The sequence below is a fragment of the Gorilla gorilla genome, chromosome 21 (genome assembly GCF_029281585.2).
Source record: "Gorilla gorilla gorilla isolate KB3781 chromosome 21, NHGRI_mGorGor1-v2.1_pri, whole genome shotgun sequence".
In the NCBI taxonomy this organism is placed as follows: Eukaryota; Metazoa; Chordata; class Mammalia; order Primates; family Hominidae; genus Gorilla; species Gorilla gorilla.
Genome location: NC_073245.2, coordinates 19,181,070 through 19,206,535, shown reverse-complemented (window position 1 = coordinate 19,206,535; position 25,466 = coordinate 19,181,070). Strand labels below are relative to the sequence as shown.

General features: G+C 37.8%; 1 protein-coding gene across 16 annotated transcripts in view; it reads right to left on the bottom strand.

The window, feature by feature from the left end:
* Positions 1–25,466, bottom strand: part of PLCB4 (phospholipase C beta 4) — a 411,551-nt gene that overhangs the window by 205,066 nt on the left and 181,019 nt on the right. For 5 of the 16 annotated variants that reach the window (XM_055373236.2, XM_055373242.2, XM_055373241.2 and 2 more), the window contains one exon: positions 8,077–8,148. The exons of the other annotated variants lie outside the window; for them this stretch is intronic. The gene's annotated coding sequence lies outside the window, so the exon portion shown is untranslated. The remainder of the gene's footprint in view (positions 1–8,076; positions 8,149–25,466) is intronic. 16 annotated transcript variants of the gene reach the window in all.

Genomic DNA, 25,466 nt, shown 5'->3' with positions numbered 1-25,466 from the left:
GCAAAGATAAATATTTTCAAGCCATTACATGTTTGTGGTCCTCTTGTTACAGCAGCTAGCCTACCTAGGTGACACATTTGCCATCTGTTTCCTTTCCTCCTCACCTTCCCACTCCCTACTGTGCTCTCCCCTGAAACAGTGCCACATGCATCCTAAACTGCAGTGTATGGTTAAAAGCATAAGCTCTGAAATCAGAACAGCTAGGTCCAAATTCACCTCCAACCTTTCCTTGTACAGCACTGGACAAGTATGGTCAATAAGTTTCCTATCCTTACTTTTGTCATCTGTGGAAAAAGAAGGATTGTATCATTGCACATCTTTTGAGAAGGTCATGAGATAATGCATGTAATGGAGTTGGCACCTCACTTGGACAAAATAAGCACTCCATAAACAAGCAGCTATCAACAGCTCCCTGGTGATCTCAATGCTGCTGGTCCATGGGCCATATTTTCAGTAGAACAGAATTAGTTGGGATTTGAATCTTCATTTCTGGAATTGCTCCCTATCAAAAAATTAGACTGTGGCCGTGAGCTAGAGGCAAGAATGGCATGTGTGGTATGAAAGGAAGAAAGAGCAGGGCCTAGGAATGGCACAGAACAAGGCTGGAGTTCTGGCTCTACCATTTAACAGCCACATGACCTTAGGCAATAATAGGGTCCCATTTGATAATATGCCACTTGTTTCCTCCCCACCAGGTAATGCTGTTTCATAAATGATATGGTTTGGCTGTGTCCCCACCCAAATCCCAACTTGAATTGTATTTCCCAGAATTCCCACATGTTGTGGGAGGGACCCAGTGGGAGGGAATTGAATCATGGGAGTCAGTCTTTCCCATGCTATTCTTGTGATACTGAATAAGTTTTGCAAGATCTGATGGGTTTATCAGGGATTTATGCTTTTGCTTCCTCATTCTCTCTTGCTGCTTCCATGTAAGAAGTGCCTTGTGCCCTCCGCCATGATTGTAAGACCTCCCCATCCATGTGGAACTGTAAGTCAAATTAAACCTCCTTTTCTTCCCAGACTTGGGTATGTTTTTATCAGCAGCATGAAAACGGGCTAATACAATAAGAAATATCATAAATCATTGTTCATATGGTGGTTGAAACAGTATTTCCTACTATACGGTAAAATTCTAAAGAGTCTCTATTACATTCAAAGAGTTCTGAATTGGACAGATTTTTTCAAGTATCTTAAGCATGGTTATATTTTTCTTACACTTGAATGACAATTACAAAACTAAAAGGGACAAAGAGGAAAGGGGCCAAATAATTAGTATAGATTTTAAACATTTTAAACAAGGTAGGAATTTTACTACTTGAAAACCTGTACTGTACAGAAAAAGCAAGACTGTCATATAATAAGGGATACTTGTATCTTTATCTGCTCTCTAGAACCATAGAGAAAACCTATCAGCAGATGGAAATTCTCAAGAGAAACACAGTTTCTGATGCTCAGGTATCCCCTATCAGAAACAAAGAGTGGAGGCAAAGCACAAGGCATGGTTTTCATAGGACAGAAGATATTTTCCTCTTTAACCCTACGTGGGATATTTAAGAATAGAATTTGCCATTATAAAAATGCATTGTCCAAGGCTGATGGAAATAACTTTGCTGTTCCCAAACATGTGTTTACATGTGCAAATAAAATAGGGTCAGAATCTGATAATTTGGGGGGTAAAAGTCAGATTCAGTCTTAATATCTAAGGAGTATGGTGCCCATTAAGATACTGAAGACAAGCATAATTTCTCTCATCCTGCATTGCCCTCTCTTTTTTATGGCAACTTAAAGGGATTGGTATTGCAATTTTTAAGAGATGACATACAAGAAAGTTTACTGAAAGTATTCGCCACCACAAGTAGTGTAAACTCAAGAAACTATAGCATTAGAAAGGAAAGTCAAATGGACCAGGAGTCCATAAAAAATCAGGTACATCTGTTTCTTTAACATTTAATGTGCCTTTTCCTTTCTAAAGAAAAATGAACTGTAAGAACAATGAAAAACTGGCCTGGAGCAGGAACTGTGGAATTCAATTTTTTTTTCTTTGAAATACTCTAAATGTGACTCTTCTGTCTAATTCTTCTCTCCTATCCAGCCAATCAGTTACGAAGTCCTGCTGGATTCTACTCCCTGGATCTCTCTGGCATCTGCCCCGTCTTACCCTGACTCTAGGTTTTGTATTAATCCGTCCTTTCCTGGGCTGCTGCAAAGCTTCCTAGTTAATATCCTGCCGGCAGTCTTCCTCCTTTCTTTTACTGTCTACACAGAAGCCCAACTAACTTTTCTAAAAATGTAAGTTTTATCATGTTACCTGATTAAAGCCCTTCAGTGGCTCACAACAATACACAAGATAAAAACCCACATTTAGTAATAACACGGCTTAACAAAGATGTACATACTCTGGCTCAAGCATCTGTATCATCTGCTCCAAACAGACACACACACACACACACACACACACACACACACACACACACACACTGCAACCATAATAACCAGTTCTGTATTATCATCCGAACAGAACATAACTCAACACCTTCCTCTTCCTCCTCCTTCACCTGGCAAATACCTACCCATCATCCATGACTTAGCACAGATGTCATTGACTCTGGGACCCTTCTCTAACCCACAGCTTTGGGCGAGGGGCTCATTTGGGATCCCCTGCTTCTTCCATCTGACCAGTACATACAAGTATGGGCTCTGGAGTCAGACTGCCCAAATTCAAATAGCAGGCATGCCTTTTATGACTGTGTGATCTTCAGCAAGTACTTAACCTCTCCGTATTTCAGTTTCCTCATCTGTAAAATGGGAATAATCACAGTGCTTACTTCAAGAGCCTTGTTTTGAGAATTAAAGGCGTTAATATTGAAATGACTTAGAAGAAGTTCTGACGTTTCATTATTGCTCGATACATACTAGGCAAGAGTAATGATAAAAGTGGTAGTGACATCATTCTATTCTCACATTGTAAGTCTTTTACCCTTGATTGTACACTTTGCAAAAGCAGGTCTATGATTATCCTTCCTGCATGCTACTTGACCTACGTCAAACATTCAACTCATTGTTTATTTTCTAATAAGTATATACTGAGGATTAAAACCAATAATGCCCCCATTCCTGAAGGGAATCCAGCCTCCTCTGAATTACATGGATATATTTCTCCTGTGTAACTTTAAAGTATTTTCCAAAAACAAAATATAGAAAGTACCTTCTATGTATCCAACACTGCTAGGTACCAAGGTAGGTAAAATGAAATGAAAAAAAAAAGAATCCCTGTAACCAGAAGCTCACAGTTCACTAGTAACAGTGAACAAACTGGGAGAGCCTTTTCATGAGACCAAAGAACAAACTGACCTTGTTTGATATCACCCAAGAACATCTTTTCATTTTAAGGGTATGCTCACCAAGAAATTTGTCACACGTCCCCACCCTGGGGAGCAGAAAAACTCAAAAACAATTTGATTAATGGCCCCAAGGGGAGAGCTCTGGTAGCTTACTTGCTTTGCACAAAAGAACTGAGTAAATATATGACTTGCCAAAATAAAATATACTTAGAAAGTGCTAAAGCAATGTTGTCCAGGCTTGCATATAATTCAGGGTGGAGGAGGAATGAGGGGAGGAGAGGAGATAGGGGTTGAGACACAGACCCTCGATAGTCTAGGTTGGAGACCTGCAGCTATGGTATTAACCATGACAGCATGTAAAGTGTCAGTAATGCCCCATTTTAGACTTCTGATTGCCAGTCAGCATCCTCATTGACATATTTTATGACTACTAAAGTACATGTAATGTTTTAGGTACAAGGCCCTGATCCGATTTAATTTCTTCAAATTATTTTCAAGTGACACAGCGAACCTCATTGCAACAGCAACAAAGTTCTGTATTAAGAAATTGTCATACCTTCTTAGCCATGGTACCTTGATATTTTCTTTCTCACTTTTTTTTTTTGAGGGGGGTGCGTGGGCAGGGTTTTATTCTGTTACCCAGGCTGGAGTACAATGGCATGTTCATAGTTCACTGTAACCTTGACTTCCCAGGCTCAAGTGATCTTCCTACCTCAGCCTCCTGAGTAGCTGGGACTATTAGGTGCATGCCACCACGCCCAGCCAATTTTTTTTTTTTTGGTAGACATAGGATCTTGCTGTATTGCCCAGGCTGAGGTCCTGAACTCCTGGGCTCAACAATCCTCCCTCCTCAGCCTTCCAAAGTGCTCAGATTATAGGTGTGAGCCCCCACACCCAGCCCCATGATGCCTTCTTTATCAAAGGTCAAATCACAACCCTCTAAAATCCAAAAAGCACAACCCTAAAAGCCCCAACTGATATAGTTAGTCTGACGCTACATGTGACTTCTGACTCCAGGTACAAGTGTTATAAAGAATTCTACTACATTTGCCATTTTGGAAACCCTTCTTGGAAGAAGCTAAATGTTTCTAATAAGCCATCTCATTGATCCACAAAACATTTTATGCAGGATGTATTATTTACTCACACTTCACATTGTTCAGAAACATTTTTTTACAGGGATAAGTAATCTGGACAAGCAGTTGCCATCTTAATTATAGATGCACATAATTCATGTATACAAAATAGTAATGACAACGTCAATGTCTTCTAAATGACAGAAAGCTTAAATGCAAAATGGTTGTAAGCATAAACTTTGTTACCAGAGAGTCCTGGGTTCAAAAATTCTTGAATGAGCTATGTAAATCCTGGGAATGGTAACTAACTTCTTTCAACTTCAGCTTCCTTAACTGTTAAATGTTGGTAACACTACTACCTACCTGATAAACTTGTGAGATAATGAATGTAATATGCAGAATGTCTGGGGTAGAATAAATACAAGCAAACTTCTTGGTTTCTTTACCTCTGACAGTTCAGCTGAGCCTGAGAAAGTTTAGCACTGTCAGGGTCCTGCTTTCAAATAAGATGTAAAATGGACAACTTGAGGTAATGAACAATCATAGAACACTTCAGAAAAGAGGCAGGGGATAAGTCCTCAAAGCCTGGATGAATCCACAGCTGGAAATTACATTCTGCCCAATAAGGCCTTTAGAGACCTAAAACAGAATGCTGTAACCTTTTCTTTTTCTCAGCTGTTGGCTAGCAATGCTTTCTCCTGCTGCAAATAATAAACCAATTTCTACAATGAGTCATCAAAATATGCTGAAATTTGTCTGGAAGAAAGGCTGTCTGTGAATAAGGCCAAAAATGAGTCCATCTTTTCAAATGAAAATATGGGTAGTATTCACTGATCTTTCCATGATAGTATGGAAATCAACAAATAATTCATCTAAAAAATATTTGTTTTTTTTTTGAAAACTCATTGAGGTGGCATAAATGGGCACTTGGTACATTCTAGGTAGCATACTTGATCTATATATTAGACTGGAAATTTCTTGAGATTTGTCTAATTTTCTTGATCCTACCCAGGAATCATAATTAAACTATATAACCTTATTAATCATCAATAAAGAACACTTAGTTTGAAGTTGCAAGTAGGGTTCATAATATCCATGTTATTTTTAAAAAATATATGGAGAGTTTGAATAAAAGGAAATATGTGATTCTTTCAAAATGTAAGTCATGAATGGTACATACACACAATGGAATACTGATCAGCAATAAAAAGAAATGGATTATCTATACAAACAACAACAAAGATGAGGCTCAAATGCATTCTACTAATGTCACATTCAATACACATTGTATGATTACCTTTCCATGACATTCTGGAAAAGGCAAAGCTAGTAGTGATGGAGAATATATCCTTGGTTACCAGGAGGTATAGATGGGAAGAGAGCTGGAATACAGACAAACAACAGACAAGAAATTTTGGAGTAAAGACACTGTTCTGTATCCTATTATGACAGTGATAACATGATTCAATGAATTCGTCAAATCTAATATATCAAAAAGTATGAATTTTAGTGTTTGTACCTTTTAAAATAAATAAAAAGAAAAAACTTTAATTCACCATTTAGTGATGCTTAATATTATTTTAAGCTGTCATAGACAGGTAGTTTCTCTTGAATAAAAAAGGAACTTCATTAATAAAATCCCAGGGGAACCCATTTTTTTAATACTGTATTATGTACTGTGGATTGTCTCTGTATACTGCCAACCCACCCTTCCTTGGTTAGGGAGGCCAGAAGGTTAAACATTAAATTTCCAAGACTCCTATGTATCTGAGTTTCACCAGTTAGAAGCACTTAAATATTTAAAGGGCAGTGGCCATCTTCCTGCTGCTACTGCCCCTGGCAATCACAATTTGACAGACGCAGGTTTTAGAGGAAATTACAGCAGCAATAGCAACAGTGGGTGTGCTCTTGAACTCAAAAGTCCAGTGATGGCTACAACATTCCTCATCATTCACCAGCATTTCAGGCCATTTTCTAAGTACCCAATCCCCATGTATTAAATCTTTCCTGTGTGAAATACCTAGAGTGGTTTCTTTTCTTTGCCTTGATCTCTGTTGACATAAGAGTAGTTTATTTATAAAATGTTCCCTGTCGTGGATCTTTCTATGACAGAATTATTCAGAAGTTTCAGAAATGTTCAATTTAAATCCAGCAAAATATAGCCAAAGTGAAACAACCTTCTGTTTACCAGATTTTTCAGTAGCACTCAGTCCTTGCTCACTGTGTTGGAATGATGACATAGTTGAACATATTATCTCTTACGGCTGACAGCTCCAGGCTAATATGCCAGTAGTATTAACCCTAGCAGAAGAAAGACTCCACTTCCAATGTACTTCAAATAAAGTCTCAGAATTGAGCTTGTTAATCCTAATTGGTCAGGTCTTGACTTCTTCTCCATTCCTGAACCAAAAGCATTCCATCCTTAGCTGTGGGAGCTCATAGCCAAGGTCACTCTCATCACTGATAAATGAAGACAGAACATAAAACCTATACTCACTGATTAAATGTTTGCATATCCACGGACTTTAAATGTATCCTTTTCTGTTAACAACTAATCAGATTAGTTAAGCCTAAAATAAGTGCTGTAGACTTGTTTAAAGAAAAACTTCCCATGAGGCTTCACAAGTATAGCCTAAAGTATTAGGAATAAGCCTCATTTTTTTGATCCCATGTGACTGAGCTACCTGCATTGTTGCACCTTTAAGGAGGATATGACAGCAAATTCAATATGCTTACCCACCTTGCTCAATGGCTAAAACAAGCAGTGCCTTTTGGGCAAGGTAGGTGATGACAGGGTTCAGAGGAGAAATGGAACAATGAGGATAAGGGTCATGGATGTGTAGCTAAAAATACCTTCTCATTAGGTGCACAGAAATTTTATATTAAAGAAACAATTAAGACATGCATGTAGTCTGGGCATTATAAAAATAAAAAAAGAGTTGGCCTGTGCTAATTATATAGTTTCTTTACCTCTAAAACAGTGGTTGCTCATGGTTGTAGATGCTGATAGTCTTTGTCTCTTAACACCATTTTTGCTTCTGCAGTGGATGTTGATAGTCTTTCCCCCTTAACATCGTCCCCCTTGTATGGATAAGAGGGCACTGATGTTCATCTAGAAATCCTTCCTTTTCCTGCTGTTAGTTCCTGAGGTTCCTGTGAAACTGACTCTAAAAGTGAAAGATTGTGACTTGGGCTATGACCTACCACAGCTGGAGATGGAATAATCTTGGTTCAGGAATGGACAAAATACCCAGATATAAGCAATCAAGATTCACAAGCTCAGTTCTGAGATTTACTTGAGATACTTTGAAATTAGAGTCTTTATTCTGCTATGTTTGGAATAATGGGATATCAGCCTGGAGCTGTCAATGACTGAAATATGAAACCAAACACAGCAGACATGGCAGAGAAACAGAAAGAAACCAAGTATGATCAGACTGATCAAGACCCTAGACCCAGCCATGGGTTCAATGAGAACCAAAAAGTTACCTTTGTCTCACTTAAAACTCCTGTGGTGAACATACTAGTTAATTTTGCTAGTTTGTTTTTGTCATCAAAAAAGTCTTTACTGAATTAATTGATTGCCTTAGTCCCTTTTCTGTTGCTTATAATAGAATACCTGAAACTGGGTTTATAAAGAAAAGGAATTTATGTCTTACAGTTATGGAGGTGGAGAAGTCCCAAGTCAGGCAGCTGCATCTGGTGAAGGCCTTCTTGCTGGTGGAGACTCTCTATAGAAGTGAGAGAAAGAGACACCTAACCATGTTAGCACACTCAGCCCCCTTGCCATGTGATGCCCTGTGCCACCTCAGGGAGGCATGCTAACATGGTCAGGTGTCTCCTACTCTTTTTATGAAGCCACAGACCCACTCCCATGCTAACCCATTACTCCATTAATCCATGAACAAATAAATCTATCATGAGGGCAGGGCCATCATGAACCAATCACATCTTAAAGGCCTCACCTCTCAATACTGCCACATTGGAGATTAAGTTTCAACATAAATTCAGGAGGGGACAAATATGCAAATTATAGCACTGACACTGAAGGTTAATCTTCAGCCCAAAATGTATATTTTTCTACATATTTTCATGTATCTAAGCACAGATTCTTCAGCTTTCATGTGATTTTCAGATGAGTTTTAACCCCCCAAAAAGGTCAATAACTGATTTTCTAGAGAGAAAAATAACCTCAAAAATCAAATAAAAACTGCCCTTTTATGATATATTTTATTACAAATAATAATTATTTTAAAAAGCTTGACTAATTTCTATTTCTAAACAGAAAAATAGATATGGGATAACCACAGAAGAAAAGAAGTAATTAACCACGTAAGGCCAGTGTTCTAAGATTCCTAGCTTTAGGAATTTTTCTTGATTCCCCAAATCATAGCAAACACAGTGAAGGCACACACAGCAAATGTAGCTTATAGATAAGTCATAAAGATGATTTAAGTTACAAGTTGATATAATGTCCTAGTTGACAAAATGGTTAAGAAATGTCATATTTGGCACATATTTAATGAAAATCACTTTAATACTATTGTTTTCTTCTCATAATTTGAAGCCAATAAATTTCCCAGTACCTAGGAACTGTGACTAGAGAGAGTACCTAAGTTTTGGAGGGAACAAATGATTAAAAGAGTTATTTTTAAAAGTTGCTACATAAGAATATACACATAGTATGTCGTGCTCCATTTCCACCCATTTTATCATAAACTTGCTCTGTTCTATTTGTGAAATCTCAGGTTGCCTATCTCTATCCTAAGGTACTGCTGCACAAGGCTAGTTCTCTGTTAATTTAGAAGGTTCTTCTGCAGATCCTTAAGGATTCTTTCCCATACATTTTGCAGTTTAATGTTAACTTAATTTATAGTTTGTAACATTTTAACATTAATCTTCTAATTTATAATTTTATTGAGACCCACACAAATATAGAAATGTAGCAATGAATCAAGATAAAATCAAACCCACAGAACAAACCCTCAATATTCTACCCAGCCTCCATTTTAGAAAAGTGGTCAGACACTAGAAAAAAATAATTTAAAAATGTTCAAATACTATAGGGAGTCAGACTGAAATGGCAGCTTTCAAAAGAGGAAGAAAAGGAAAAAGAAAGCGACAGTATTAAGCAATTTTTTTTTCCACAAGGAATGTTTTTTAAAAAGGCTTAAAAGCCCCAAACAGGTAAAACACAATGAAAATAACAGCTACTAACTATTAAATTGATATAGGTGTGGATCCAACTTACAGGGCCAAAAATTTTTTACTGGATTTGATTTCAGACGTGTGAGGTGGGACAGTTTACTGATAGGTACACATTACAAAAGTAAGGGAAAGCTGACATTATGGTCTTAACATCTTTATCTAGAACAGTGCTTCTCAGACTTTAACTGCAAATGAATTACTAAGTGAACTTGTTAAACAAACAAACAAACAAAAAACAACAAAAAAAAAGCAGATTCTCACTCAGTAGATCTGGGGCAGAGACAGAGATTCTGCAATTCTCCAGAGATAGCAATGTTGACCAATCAGGAGACCACACATTGTATAGCAAGGCTGTAGATTTCAGTATTTCTCTTAACAGTTACCTTTCCACTTGAAGCTGCTTGCCAACATTTCTTTCTAAATAGTGTTAAATGTTTATATGTTTAGCAAATGATTTCTCTTCACCACAGGTAAAAAGAATACTTATCAACTTTCTTTTTTCCAAGTACTATTTTTAGAGGCGTGCTCCTCAAATTTGAGCATGCATCGAAATCTCTTGAAGGGCTGGTTAAAACAGCTGGGACCCATTCCCGAGATGCTTCTTCAGTAAATCTGTGGTGGGGCCTGAGAATCTGCATTTCTAACAAGGTGACCATGCTGCCGCTTGCCCAGGCACTATGCTTTTTGACCCACTGAGGCAGGGCATCCATCAACAGCACTGCTACAAGTTTCTGTAAGAATTTATGCTAATGGAAAATTTTTACCATCAGAGAATAATCAAGTATGGCAGCTTCAGAGGACCTGAGATTAATATTATCCAAGCCCTCTTTTTGGAGTTGAAGGGAAACAGCACCAGAAAGATTAAGTGTCATACCCAGGGCCACAGAACTGTAACGGAAACACTGTGAGAATCAGAACTCTATTATTTTGTTGTGACCCCAGGAGTCTTGCCCCTATACCACATAACTGCTGGTCGTCGGTTGTTTCTGTTTTGTTTTTTGTTTGTTTTTTGAGACAGAGTCTCGTTCTTTTGCCCAGGCTGGAGTGCAGTGTCACAATCTCGGCTCACTGCAACCTTTACCTCCAGGGTTCAAGTGATTCTCATGCCTCAGCCTCCCGAGTAGCTGGGATTACAGGCGTGTGGCAACATGCCCAGCTAATTTTTGTATTTTTAGTAGAGATGGGGTTTTGCCACGTTGGCCAGGCTGGTCTCAAACTACTGACCTCAAGTGATCCATCTGCCTTGAGTTCCCAAAGTGCTGGAATTGCAGACATGAGCCACCATGCCCAGTCCCCAGCCTCGTCATCTTTTCAAGTACACCTCAATCACTCACTGATGGTCCCTAATACTACAACACTGAACATATTTTGGTCCCAGTCATTCTCTTTTTAGAAATAATCTCCAAGAAAGGGTTTCTAAATGTGGTGCAAGGGCCTCCTCTATCAAAATCACAACGGGGCTTGGACTTGCTTAAACAGTCAGATTCTTGGAGTTGCCCCAAAACTAACGAATTTGTTGTCTTGGGATGGCATCTGGGAAAACGCATTTTGACAAGCCTGTCTGCCCACATCCACACCTGTCTGGTAAACGGTCTACAGGACGATGTCTCTTGACATTGGTCGCACATTAGAATCTCAGGGGAGGGAAGGGATTAAAAATCCCACAGTCCGGGCTGCACCCAGAGCAAGTACTTTGGACTCTCTGGAGATGGGTCCTAGGAATCAGTAGTTGTCAAAGCTCCCCAGGTGATTTCAACATGCAGCTCAGGTTGAGAAACAGTACTTCAAAGATTTCCAAATACTTCCACATGCCTATTCAAGAAAAGGACATTACATTTCCAGACAAAATGAAACTGTTTTAATAAATACAGAAATTTAGTCACAAAAAAATCAAGTGCATTACAGCAATTGGCTTCAACATGATCCAGTGAAACTACACATTTCTACTCCAACAACATAAACACTGATGAAAGTTCTGAATTCATGTCGGAAGGGCCCCATTGAGACAGGCCACCTGATTGCCCACAGAATTAGAAATTCTTGTTGTTTCCATCTGATCACTTCTATTACAAAGTAAAGATTTTTATAAGAAAATAATTTATATGGATTTTCCAATCAGGTTACTAAATAATTAAAGCGTTCCTGCAAATAAGCAGATTGATTTAACAATAATGGCAGGTTGTAGGACACACATCAGTTCCCAGGGCCTTTTAGGGAGTATAAAAGAGAAAATGAAGGAAAACAGAGTTCCTGCAAGGTAGAGTGTCAGAAATTTACCTTTTTAGACTTCAAAGTCCGAAACATTAATGGCATGGATTTCTGAATTGCTGCCACAGATGTTCTACCTGGTGAGTTTCTTGAGGGAGTCTGTATTCTAAATAGACTTAATATAGAATTATCTAGTAATTTCTCCTAAATCAAAACTTGTTATTTAGCCCACAACGAGCTTAAGCTTTATGAAAAGATGCCTTTTTAAAGACGTTAAAAAACTTTCAGAGGCAGAAGTGAAAACAGGTGTAGTATAATGATTGAATATAAGTAACCTCAAGGTAATAACTAATTAAAAGTGAATTTGCTGATACTTGCCTTTTGGACATGATTTGAACACCTTTACTGCTTTTCTCTTTCCTTTTTTCATCCCACTGATCACCCCTTTGGTACCAATACACAATAAGATGGACACAAAAACTATCTTTCTCTTGAACACAGGCAGCTCTCTCCAGCTCATCCTGAACTCAAGTTTCTAGCAGAAACACCTTAAATAAGAGCTCAGTGAGGGCAGGGGATAGCTCTTAGCTGAAGCTTGGCCAAAACAAATTAGCTGCCAGATAAAAGGAGACAGGTACCTGTGGAAGAAGCCATCTCAGTAGCCCTGGTCTGTGTTGGTTCCTAATTCTCTCCTCCATCTAATTAGCATTTCTCAAAAGTCAGTGCTCTACAATTATCAGGGTATCTTGTTACCACGAGACTCTAACACAATAGGCCTAGGGAAGGGCCTGAGAGTCTGCATTTCTAACAAGCTCCCAGGTGATGCTAAAGCTGCTGGTCCATGGGCCATACTTTCAATAGCAAGGGACTAGATATTCTTGTTGGTAGAAAAGAAAAGACAGTGATGGTGAAAGATCATGTCCCCTGTCCCAGACCTGCTAAGATATCATAGGGTAGTGGTCAATTTTAGATAGTGGTCAATTTTAGAGAACTCCAGCCCACAATTTTCTTCCTTGACAAGTATTATCAGACCCCTATCCACAACGCTATCCATGGCACCCATATTTGTGCTGGGATCTTGCCCCTGGCCAGTGCTGACTGGACCAAGGAGGGACATGTGCTCAAAGCTGAGCACATGAGCCGATCAGCTTCTTCCTCTCTTGAGAGTTTGGGATTGAACTTCAGGGATGCTAGTTAAGAGCTGCCTGAAATAGGCATGTAAATATCTAGGACAGTCACCCAACCTCATGTATACAGAGAAATAAGGGCAGAGAAAAACAGCACTGGAAAAGCAGGGATAAGAGAGCCGCTGAAAATCAATCACTGCCTGGATTCTTTAAAGCTTTCCAGTTCATATTTTTAGATCCTCCCCTGCTTACTCTGAGATTCCCGGACACAGCCTTGTGTTCTTTCAATACGTTCCCCTTTTTCTCACTTAAAGCAGCTTGAGAGAGTGCCTGCAAATTCCAATGCAAAGAGGATGCAGTTTCACTTTTCATCAGAGAACACATCTAGTCCAGAGTTGTATAAAACATCCTGGCTTTGTCTCAGATGTCAGGATCTTAGAGGAATAAATAGTTCATGTCCATATCCAACAGTACCAGGCAGCTTCCTGGAGCTTCCTGTGAAAAACCATGTAACCTTCTGCAAGTCATTTACAAGGAGTCTTCGTTTCCTCATGGAATGCCAGACAGTGTCAACTCTTCAAACCCCTCTATTATTAAATCTCTGTTTACCTCAAGCTACTTCCTTCCTTCCTACTCCTTCAGTCTCATCATCCTTACATGCCAAGTGAAAAGAAATCCTGCCTCATCCTCCATGCTCTTCCTTTTGCAGGTAACTCCCTTCCCACCCCATGGGAGACAAGTGGCTGGCCTGCAGAAGGCATCCAGGACGTGGGAGCTATGCTCTTTATAAATTCCGCCCTCTTCTCTCTCTCTCACTCACTCACTAACTTGCTCACTCACCTACTCACCTGACTACTTCATCTATTCTCTCATGTTGAGCTATCATACTCTTTCTTATTATAGTCCTTGTGAATGTCTCTGATCTTCCACTTTTTAAAAAAAGTTACTGGTTCTCAGATGGCACTCGTTCTTGGGTCACCATATCCCAAAAGAATCGTTCCTCCTCCAACTCAGCCTATCCCATTCATTCAACTGACGATAGAAGACACAATTCCAAATTCCCACTTCCAGAATGATCACCTTATCCTGTCTTGTATGACATGTATTAGACTTGGCTCAGGTGGAATTCACCTTGATAATGCTGGTTTATGCCAAATGAGTCATTAGTTAAAGGTAAACAACACAGCAAAAAGGAATCTGCAACCTTCTGCCTCCTTGAGACAAGGACAGAATATAGATTCATCTTTGTCTTAAAATGCAAGGGTATATAGCTCCATGTCATTTTCCATTAATGAAGTTTCTGTTTTTTCACTTATTGGAGAGTATCAAAGTGCACAGCCAGTCTGTTCTCATTAACAATGTGTCCTTGGATATGTCTTCCATATCCACAGGGGAAGACTTCCATTCACCTAACATTAACAGCTTAGGAAATCACTATTGATTATGACAAGGTAAGCATTTCATTATCTTTTTACTTATGAAATCAATTACATACTCAAAGTCAAGTAAAAGAAGAAGTATGTTCAATCCTCACCACAAAGATATATTCATTCCCAATTTAAACTCTTAGAATATTTTTAATTGATTTCTCTAAAATGATCTAGTTCAGTCATTAAAACTATGCTTATGAAGAACATTCAATGCCATGAAACAGCACTCACAATATTCTATGAGAAAAACAATCATATGCACAGCATATTTCCTAAGTTTTAAAAGTGGTTATATGTATATGTCTAGACATTCTAGAAATAAATACAACAAAATATTATTAGTGTTTATATCTGGATGGCAGAATTACTGTGAGTATTTAATTTCTTGTTTGTAATTTGAATTTCCTAAAATCTTTTCAATGCACATGCACATATATGGTTAGAGAAGAAGTAAACATTACCAAAAATTATACATGGTCTACACTCAGCAAATTAAAAAAAAAGAGAGATTCATGCATCCCCTTTGCTTTGACTGTCCTGCTGGAAGCACACATCATTACATTAATGTGATCTGCTCACATGCTTCTTACACTGTGTTAGAAAATGAAGCACACTGGAGGAAGACTGGTGGTTTCTTTAAAAGTGTCTTAGACTGAAAGGATGGGATAAAGAATCAATTTTAGTATTGCTTTGAAAGTGCTAACACTTGCCTCTTGGACTAATATACTTAGGGTGGGAGAGAAGAAAAATAATGGCTTTAATACTTTCATGCAACTTAGCCTCTTTTTCATTTGTAAACATATTGCTTCTTACCTTCTAAGGCAATGTGTTCTGTTCTAAGATAGTCTCGGGGGCTAGAACATATTTCAACATGTATTTTATTTCTTTAAGGGATTTTTACTTGAAAAACACAGAAAATGAACAAATCTAAGTAAATAAAATCATAATTCTATGATCATCTCTCTCTCTGAAAATTTATAAAACAAGAATATGAAGTTCCCTCCTCTGCCGATCCAATAAGACTTCTGAGACATAAGCACTAGTCCTAGTTATTATATATGCATAAGCTCATGTATATACACATATATATCAAGTAAATGTATACATCAATGTCAGCATATACATGTATATGTAGATCTATAATTATACAATTATATAAACATACATGCTTTTAAAAATTAACATGATGTCACTCTATACTTTTTTTGCAGTTTGCATTTTTCAAAACATACAGAATACATTTCTCAAAGGGAACCACTGTGCCATCAAATGGCACACGCGTTCTAAAATTTAATACTGACAAATTATTCAACAACCCCCGCCAAAAAACTACACAAGATATCCTTCAATTAGAAACTTTTTACAAAAAGAGAATAACTATGTTTATTAAGAAAATGAAAATCAAAACAGTACAGTAGCCTGAAGTAGAAGGAGGAAATGCATTCAAAGTCTATGGTATTTTATTTATTTTTTCTTAAACTGGGTGGTGACTAAGGGTGTTTGTTGTCATAGTATTCCTCATGCCTTTCATATACTTTACAAATAGCCCTTTGAAACTGCTCAGTGTTTAGTACGAAAATTTTCTAAAACATATAAAATATAATATAAAAGCTCTTCCTTTCCCATTGCACCCTGGTCCACTTCTGGGATGGTATGAACACATAAATCATTTCTAATTTCCATTCTTCAAATGTACCTCCAAATCTCTAGATCAGTGACTGTTCAGTAAAAGTATATTGTAAGTCACATTTGTGATTTTACATTTTCTAGTAGTAACATTAAGAACAATTTTAAATAGTAAAATATTAATAAATTAAATGTTATTTAACCAAATACATCCAAAATATTATCAATTCATGTAATCAATATAAAAATTACTGAAGTATTCTACATTCTTTTTTTCATACTAAGTCTTGAAAAGTTGGGTATATATTTTATACTTAGAGCCTATCTCAATTTGGACTAGCTGCCTTTCAGTAGCTCAATAACCACACATGGTTGGGATGCTGGGTTGAAGAGTGTATCTTTAGATAATATGCTCAAACCTCTATTTCTTGATTTGTTTACTGAGAAATTATCATTTAACTCCATAGTATGTCATTCCCTCCTTCTCTCCATCTCTGCCAGTTTTATTTCAATATTTCGTTTTTTAATTGACTTTTACAGCCTTGTATTTAAACCTCTCTTTCTTAATTCACCAAACTGAGTTTTTCTTAAATCCTCTCTCTGTAAAATAACAGATTAGAGTCCCTGTATTTCTCTTCATTTCTTTTCCCCTTTCTACTTCCCAACCTTTCTCCATTAATTATTACTTTTACATTGTCAAGGTGATATGATGTTCTGTACTATCTATTTTTTACACGTTTTTAAAATTGAATGAATAACATTTACAATATGAAAATTACATAATTGTTCTCTGCAGAAACAAGTGGTAAGTATAAATGCAGAGAGAAAGCCATGCAATATTATCACTAAAGTTGTACTGCTCAAAAAACATTAACAAAGAAAAACTGAGAAGAAGGGGCCCTCTTAAACAGTATAAACTACATCCACTCACTCAGACCATTCCATTTCATCACACTTCCTGTTTGGGAAATGTCATTTGCTTTTAGGATTTCTGAGTTCCCCAAAAATCCTACTGTAATTTTGCCAACTTTTTGTTCTGCTTTAAAAGATTTGCCAAATAACTATTGTCTTAGATTTTTTTTATTGCATTCCTTGGTCTAGTTTTTCCACCTGGTCTCGAAACCCATATTTCCTTCTTTTGTTTTATTGAGCTTACACTGCATTAATTCTTTTAGGAATGATCTGGGGTGATCAAATAATGTAGATCTTACTTGTCTGAAAATGTGTTTATTTCACCTTCCTGGTAAATGTGCAGTATGTCTGAGAACAAAATTGCAGGTTCAGAATAATTTTACCTCCAAACCATGAAGTCATTCCCTTGTCCTCTAGAAATTACCTTTTTTTTTTTTTTTTTTGAGAGGAAGTCTAGCTCTGTCACCCAGGCTGGAGTGCATTGGCGGGATCTTGGCTCACTGCAACCTCCGCCTCCCGAGTTCAAGTGATTCTCCTGCCTCAGTATCCTGAGTAGCTGAGACTACAGGCACACGCCACCATACCCGGCTAATTTTGGTATTTTTAGTAGAGATGGGGTTTCACCATGTTGGCCAGGATGGTCTTGAACTCCTGACTTCATGATCCACCCACCTCGGCCTCACAAAGTGCTGGGATTATAGGCATGAGCCACCATGCCCGGCCTAGAAATTATCTTTGTGGTCAACTTTCCACCCCACTCCCATTTCTGGATTCTTTTAACATCCTCTCCTTTTCCTTGGTATTCTGAAATATCATGAAAATGTGTTTAGTTACTGGTCCACTCAAATTCTTTTTCTTATCACTTATCAAGTGATTATACATGCATATTATATAACATTTACATAAAAATGTGAATAATGTTATTTAATTTTCCAACTCAGATGGAAAACAAGCTGCTAACACTAGAGATACTTTAAAAGATATGTTGCCCAGGGGAGATGATGATACAATGCTAAACTAAAAAATTTGTGTGTGTATGCATCTTTATTTCCTCCACTTTTTTTCCCCTCTATTAGAAGATGTAGGACCACATGGAATGATTCTCTAATGTCTCCACTTTCACTAATTTTTTTTCCAACTCTTGGTTCTTTGTCCTGTTTTCTAGAAAAGTTCTGCATCTTTTCTTTCAGCTAATATGCTGTTTTTAAAAGTCAACAATCAGACTTAATTTCCAAGAATCCCTTCTTGCTCTTGAAGTCCTCCTTTTCATAGAAGTCTGCCCACAACTCCCTGATAAAATTTAAATTTATTTTAAAGTTCCGTCTCTTCTCTGATTTCTGTTTCTTCTGAATCAGTTGGTAAATTTGTTCATGTTAAAATTTGTATTTTAGTTATCTACTTTTCCCAATACTGTTGATTCTGGTTCGTTCAGTCCTGTTAGTGAAAGATCTCAAAGCCAAAAGGAAGGAATCTTGGTCCAAATATGTATCTATATGGCTTCTTCATTTCTACCCATCAAAATGAAGATCTTTCCATTTCTGGCCAAGTCGGGAATAGTTTTTGATGAGCCTGTCATCTTGGAAGCCCAAAGAACCATGAAACATTTGGATTAAAATTTGGCTTTCTTACTGCAGTTTTCAGAATTATAGCAGATGAGGGTCTATCGTACATTATTTCAGGGTCAAGATTTATCTGGGCAATAAAGGGTTATAGTTCTACATAATTATATGGCTACACTGAAACAGATTCTAGAATTAATTTAGTATTATAATTAGTTGAAGAAAATTTCACTCACATTTAAAGCTTAACCAATAAACGAATGTATTTATTTTCACACTATTCTCACTTGTGTCATTTTAGGACATTCTACGAAAGCAAAAAGACACAATTAAAATCATGCAGTTACCTCCATCCTTTCTTATTATGGTAGTCTACACCAAAGAAAGAGCAAGTTACATGCCCTGTTTCCAGAAACAGAATAAATACTACCTCTAGGAGGAAAGGAAGTATCCCAAGATATTCAAGTTAAGAACTAAAATGATCTCTGTGTGCCTATTTAATTGCTCTTCTCTCATACCTGTATCAGATCTATATTTTAAGAAAGTTACTGAGTAACTGTTTCTTCTTAAGATTCTCTGAGTTCATAAAATCTTGCTCTTAGATGGAATCATCCTCCATGAGAACAATCACTTGCCCACAAACCTCAATGTGCAAGTTGCCTTCCATTTATGTCAACTTCACTCTTCCCTCAAGCCTTGCTACTCAGCATACTAGAGTCACATGTAAACAAAGTCCTCCAAAACTAAAATCCTCGGGAAAATACGAAAATGTATTTCTGAAGAAAACCATTCTCAAGTAATTATATATGCACATTATACAACATTTACATAAAAATGTGAATAATGTTATTTAATTTTCCAACTCAGATGGAAAACAAGCTGCTAACACTGGGGATACTTAAAAAGATATGTTCCCCAGGGGAGAAGACGATATGATGTTAAATATCTGTAACGAAATATAACAGCCACCAAACAAGAACAGATGCCTCAGCAGATGGTGTGCAACTTGCCCACCCAACATCCTTTCTCCTGTTTTTACAGGGTGATGAAAATGAATCCAACTAAAAATACTTGCTTCCTGAGTCTTCCTTACAATTAGGAGTAGCCTTGTAACCTTGTTTAGCCGACAAGAGGAATGTCGAGATTTGCAGGGGTAAGTTTCTACTTCTCTAAGAGAGACAATTCTCCCTGCTTTCTTTTTTTCTCCTTGCTGGGAGTGTGCATTTGACACTGGAGGTACAGGATGTATCTCACAACCATGAGACAATGAGCATCAGGGTGAAGGTTCATCAACTAAGGATGCTGGAGAATAAACACGGACAGAGTCTGGATCCCTGAGGGAATCACTTAGCTCTTGAACCAGCTCTGGACGGCCTACCTCTGATCTTGTTACAAGGGACAGCAAAGAAGCTATGTGTTCCAATGCTTTGCTGTTCACAAAACTCATTCCTGATTAACGCACTAGCAATATCTGAACCTTAGTTGCCCCTCCAGACATATGTATACAAGAACTTTAATGCTTGACCATAATAGAGATGACTTTCTCCTTTATAAAACTTCCTTTAAATCTTAGGTACACACTCTTGATCCCTTACTAAACACTCTTGAAGTCTGAAATATTTCAGAATTCAGAAAGGTAATATGGTGTGTGTGTATATATATATATATGTTATGCAATAGTCCCAACAGATCTGAGTATCACCTTTTAGTCTAGGCGGTTGACAAACTATGGTCAATGGGCCAAGTCCAGCCTGCCACCTATTTTTGCATATAAAGACTTATTTGCACTCAGCCACAACTTCATTTATGTACTGTCTATGTCTGCTTTCATGCTATGAATGCAGAGTCGAGTAGCTGCAACAGTGATGGTATGGTCCACAAGGCCTAAAATAATCACTATCTGGCCATTTACAGAAAATGTTTGTGGATCCTTATCAAATACATAGGTATTTATGGAGTGAAATCTATGGCTAGTCACTTTAAGTGGGAATAAATAAAGATTATATATTACCATCTGTTGGTTTGGGCATGATTTTGCCATTAAATTTATGCTAAACTTACCAAAAAAAAAACTAAGTTCAAACTTACAAAAAAAAACTAAGTTCAAAGTTTTACTGCTTCCAGAATAAAGAAAAAAAAAAGACTGAAGACCTGTAGTAGAGAGGAGAGACAAGTTAATTAGGCTGGTTTAATCCACCATGGAATGTTCAACTCACTGGCTAGTTCTTTAATGTCTAAAAGCCCAGCATGCCTACAAAATCCTATTGGCTGAGGGCCTCAAGGAATAAAGAGGCAGCATACTGCAGTGAAAAGAACAGAAGCTAACAAGAAGAATGACTTCTAATCTTACAATTCTTATGACTTTGGGTATATACTGCTTTTCTCTGAGTTTTTCAAATCTGTCAAATGAAACAAAAGTATTAGGAACTCTGCCTAGGGCCATAGAGGATGATGAGATGTTTGGTGAGCGCACCATTAACAGGGCAAGGTACAACACATCCATGTCTTATCTATAGTATTGGATAAATTAGGTATACTTCATTATATGGGCAGGTATAAATATATATTTTACTAGATATGTGTATTTATTATTATTATTTGGTTTATCTCTTTTACTGACTAGAGTGACTGCAGAAGAATCAAAATTTCTCTGGCCTTCCAAAATTTGAGGTGGTTCTTCTTGACATTTCTTAATTCTAATACTAGAAAGTTGATAGTATACTTTTACTACTTTGCTGTTCTGCACATAATTTGAATCATATGGATATTTCTCAAGGAGCTTCTCTGAAAAGCCATTGGACCATTTGCAATAAACATCCCCACATTTCAAGGGAATTTTACCAGATTCATTTTTATTGCAATATAAATATTAGAGAATAATTATGTAAATGTGATAAGACAATTTTTTTTATTTTTATTTTTTGAGACAGAGTTTTGCTCCGTTGCCCAGACTGGAGTACAGTGGCACGATCTCAGCTCACTGCAACCTCCGACTCCCAGATTCAAGAGATTCCTGTGTCTCAGCCTCCGAAGAAGCTGGGATTACAGGCATGCAACGCCAAGCCTGGCTAACTTTTGTATTTTTAGTAGAGACAGAGTTTCACCATGTTGCCCAGGCTGGTCTCGAACTCCTAGGGGCCTCAAGTGGTCCACCTGCCTTGGCCTCCCGAAGTGCTGGGGTTACAGGCATGAGCCACCATGCCCGGCCAAGACAATAACATTTTTAATCCTACATCAAAACTTTACATTTCAAAAATTGCATTTTCTAGTCTGAGACATTTTTATCATAGGATTTATACACTTAAAACAGGAACTTCATTTTCAAATGTAAGCTGAAGAATTGATTTTGTTGGCTAACTCCTATATTTCTCCAAGTGCTCAGTCTTCAAATAAAAACAGTTATTTTTTTAATATAATCAGGTTATTTTATTTATTACACAGCCTAACTTTTATACAGCCTAAATTTTAGATTAGTCTTCTTATTAGATTTGACAGCAGTTACTTATCATGGAAATGTATACTGCACAGAAGCTTCTCTACCAAGAAACAGGTGAGATTTCAAAAGACTGTCAGACAGTTCCTTTGTTCTTGAGCCCAAGGGACATGAACATCATCTATTAGAGCTGGGCAGACCAAACATACTTTTGCTCTAACATGGCTTTGTTTGCACTGATGGCAGCTTCTCAGTTGAAGATTCCTAACAGAGGAGCACTTATTTTTTCATGTGTGTCCTGCTAAAATTCCCTTCTCCAAAGAGAAACCCAGCAGATCCAGCTGGCAACAGAGGCACGTAAATTTGCAAGCCTATGTTTTGAGGTATGTGCACCTTCTCAATCTTCAGGAAACCTGGGAAGTGAACATGGGCAGCTTCCAATGTACCCAAATATGGTCATTAAATCACATCTAAGTTTGGCCTTACAGATTCAGAGCTGCTTTCTATGAACAGACTTTATGCATACCTCATTTGAGCTTATCATCAACAAAGAGGCAAAACATAATAAGCAAAATGACTGCAGAATTATGAGCACCTGAAGGAAACAAAGACTGGAAGTGTGCAAGATGCCATCTAGAAGTGGAAAAAGAGACAGGAACAGGGCAACAGGGACAGGAAACCCATTTTGACTGGGGCAAGAGTGGGGACGAGGAGCTGAAAGAAACTGGCAGTCACTGATGGCCTTCCAGATTGGGTCTGAGTAGGTATCAGCACAGAGCAGGAGCCCTACCTTGTTTGCTACCTGGAGAACAAGGAAGGTGAAGAATGAGGAAACTACTGACAGGCAAGGAGAGGAAGGAGTTAGCCAGTGAGTGAATGGACAAAGACCAAGAATGTGCAACTCCAGCAAGTATAGCTGATTCTAGTCGGGTCCCTTGCTCTGCTGGAAATGTGCACAGGCCAGAGGGAAGCAAAACCCAGTGGGGAAGTCACAGTTGGTTACTCACCCGAGAGCTTCTACCATAGTACTGCTTAGGCTACAATGTGTCTGATTGGAGATGATGGATCAGGATTAGTCTAGGCCAGTGGTTCTCAAACTTAGCAGCTGCATTTACCAGGGCTTTCCAGAGAAACAGAACCAAAGGATATGCAGAGAGACACAGACAGATGTATTACAAGAGACTGATTGGCTCACATGATCACGGAGGCTGAAAAGTCCCACAATCTTCTGTCTGTAAGTGGAGGCCCATGAAAGCCAGTGGTGTCACTCCTGTCCAAACCAGAAGGCCTAAAAACGAGGGAAGCCAAGGTTGTGTAGGTACCAATCTAAGTGCAAAGGCCTGAGAACCAGGAGCTTCAGGATCCAAAGACAGGAGGAAATGGATCTCTCAGCTCAAGCAGAGAGAGCAAATTCACACCCTTCCTCTGCTTTTCTGTTCTATTCAGCCCTTCCCCAGATTGGATGATGAAGCCCAGCTCCGTTGGTGAGGGCAATCTTCTTTACTAATTTCTTCCTGAAACATCCTCATTGACATATGCAGAAATAATATTTTACTAGCTATCTGATATCCCTTAGCCCAGTCAAGTTGACATATAAAATTTATCATCACAGCTGCATCCTAGAATAACCTAGAAAGCTTCAATTAAAAAAATGAATGCCTGTACCCCACTACAGAAAGTCTGATTCCAAGGTTCTGGGATAGGGTGCAGGCAACAGTATTTTCTGAAGTTCCCACATTAAATCTAAATTAGAGCCAAGATTGAGAACAGCTTAGACTAGAATTTCTCAAACTTTAATATGCATTAAAATAAAATGTAAATTTTGATTTCGTAGCTGTAGCATAGGACCCAAGATTTAGCAGTTCTAACAAGCTCGCAGATGATGCTGACATTGCTGGTCCTTGGACCACACTTTGAGTAGTGAGGACCTATACTTGCAGTGTCTCGTATGATAGCTACTAGCCACATGTGGCTACTGAACATGTGAAATGTGATGGACCCAGTTTTCAATTAATTTTAATTTTTATTAATTTGCATTTACATTTAAAATCTGCTACTGATTTGGTTACTGGTTGATTATTACATGGAACAACTTAGGTATGTGAACACTTTTAATTGTGACTTTTATGAGATCTAAATACAGATCGAGAATATCTGATGAACATTTAGTATCTGAATTGAGATGTGCTATAGGCATAAACTACAGACTTAATTTCAAAGACTTTGAAGAAACAGATTATAAAATATCTCACTGACAATTTTTATATATTGGGTACATGTGGAAATGATAATAGTATGAATATATTGGTTAATAAAATATATTATTAAAATTAACCTGTTTTCTTTTTGCTTTCTCAAAAAATATGGCCACTAGGAAATGTTAAATTATGTATGTGGCTAGCATTATATATTTTTTAAACAACATTGGTCAAGATCAAAGGGAATTGAGGTCTTTATTATTGCCAGTTATTTATTATTGCCAGTAATCCATCTAATGGGTAAGAACTAAGGGGAAGGCTGCAAGTGACCTTCTGAGCAAGAAGTTAGTAAAAAAAGGGAGCCACATAAGAACAAAGTCCTTTGCCTCTGCCTCTTTCCATCCTGAAATTAAATGCAGCTGGGGGAAGAGATAACGTATGGAGCTTTGGCAGCCATTTTACCACCATGAGAAGACAAGCATCCAGGTCCTTGATGCCACTACCGAGTTGCCAATAAAATAGAATGCTTCACCTCAGTATTTCTTGTTAGATAAAAAATAATTGTTCTTATGGTTAAAATCAGTGCTTTTTAAATGTTACACTACATATGAATTACCTGGAGATTTTGTTCAAATGCAGATTCCCTTTCACAAAATCAAGGATGGGGACTGAAATCCTAAATTTCTAATAAGCTCCCAGGTGATGTCTATGCAGCCAATATGAGGACCACACTTTCATTAGCAAGGGCTCAAACAAAATAACTTAGGTATTCTAGTTCTTGCTGCTGAAAGCTCTCCTAACAAAACCAGGTGGCAAGGCCAACCTTTGCCCATTAACAACAGCTCAATTTGCACACCATGGCTGGATGCATAATCATGACTGAGCAACTGGGGATCCAGGACCTAGAAATTTGTCCCTTGCCCAACAGATAATAGCAAGAGGGCAGAAAGCAAGGGTTCTGTGGCTATATCAGTTTGGAAGACACTGGGGTAAAAACAAAGTTAAAACACATTTCTCTGTTGGACATGCATAGTCACTACTATACTAACACACTCTTTAATTCTGAAAGTATTGTTGATTACAAAACTCTTCACAGAGAATATCACTGGAGTAATGTGACATGCAACACATTTTAGAAAATGCTGCATTATTCAGTTCATAAGTTAACAGAACACCTGATGGCCTACAAATCATGATGCCACATGAGATGTAGTTTGTGATGTACTAAATGTGTAATAAGCATGGAGTTTGAGGTGAAGTAATCTAGATTCAAATTACTCACTGTGTTGCACACATCACATACCGGATATGTGATGATGGGCATGCCACTTCCATTCTGTGAGTTGAA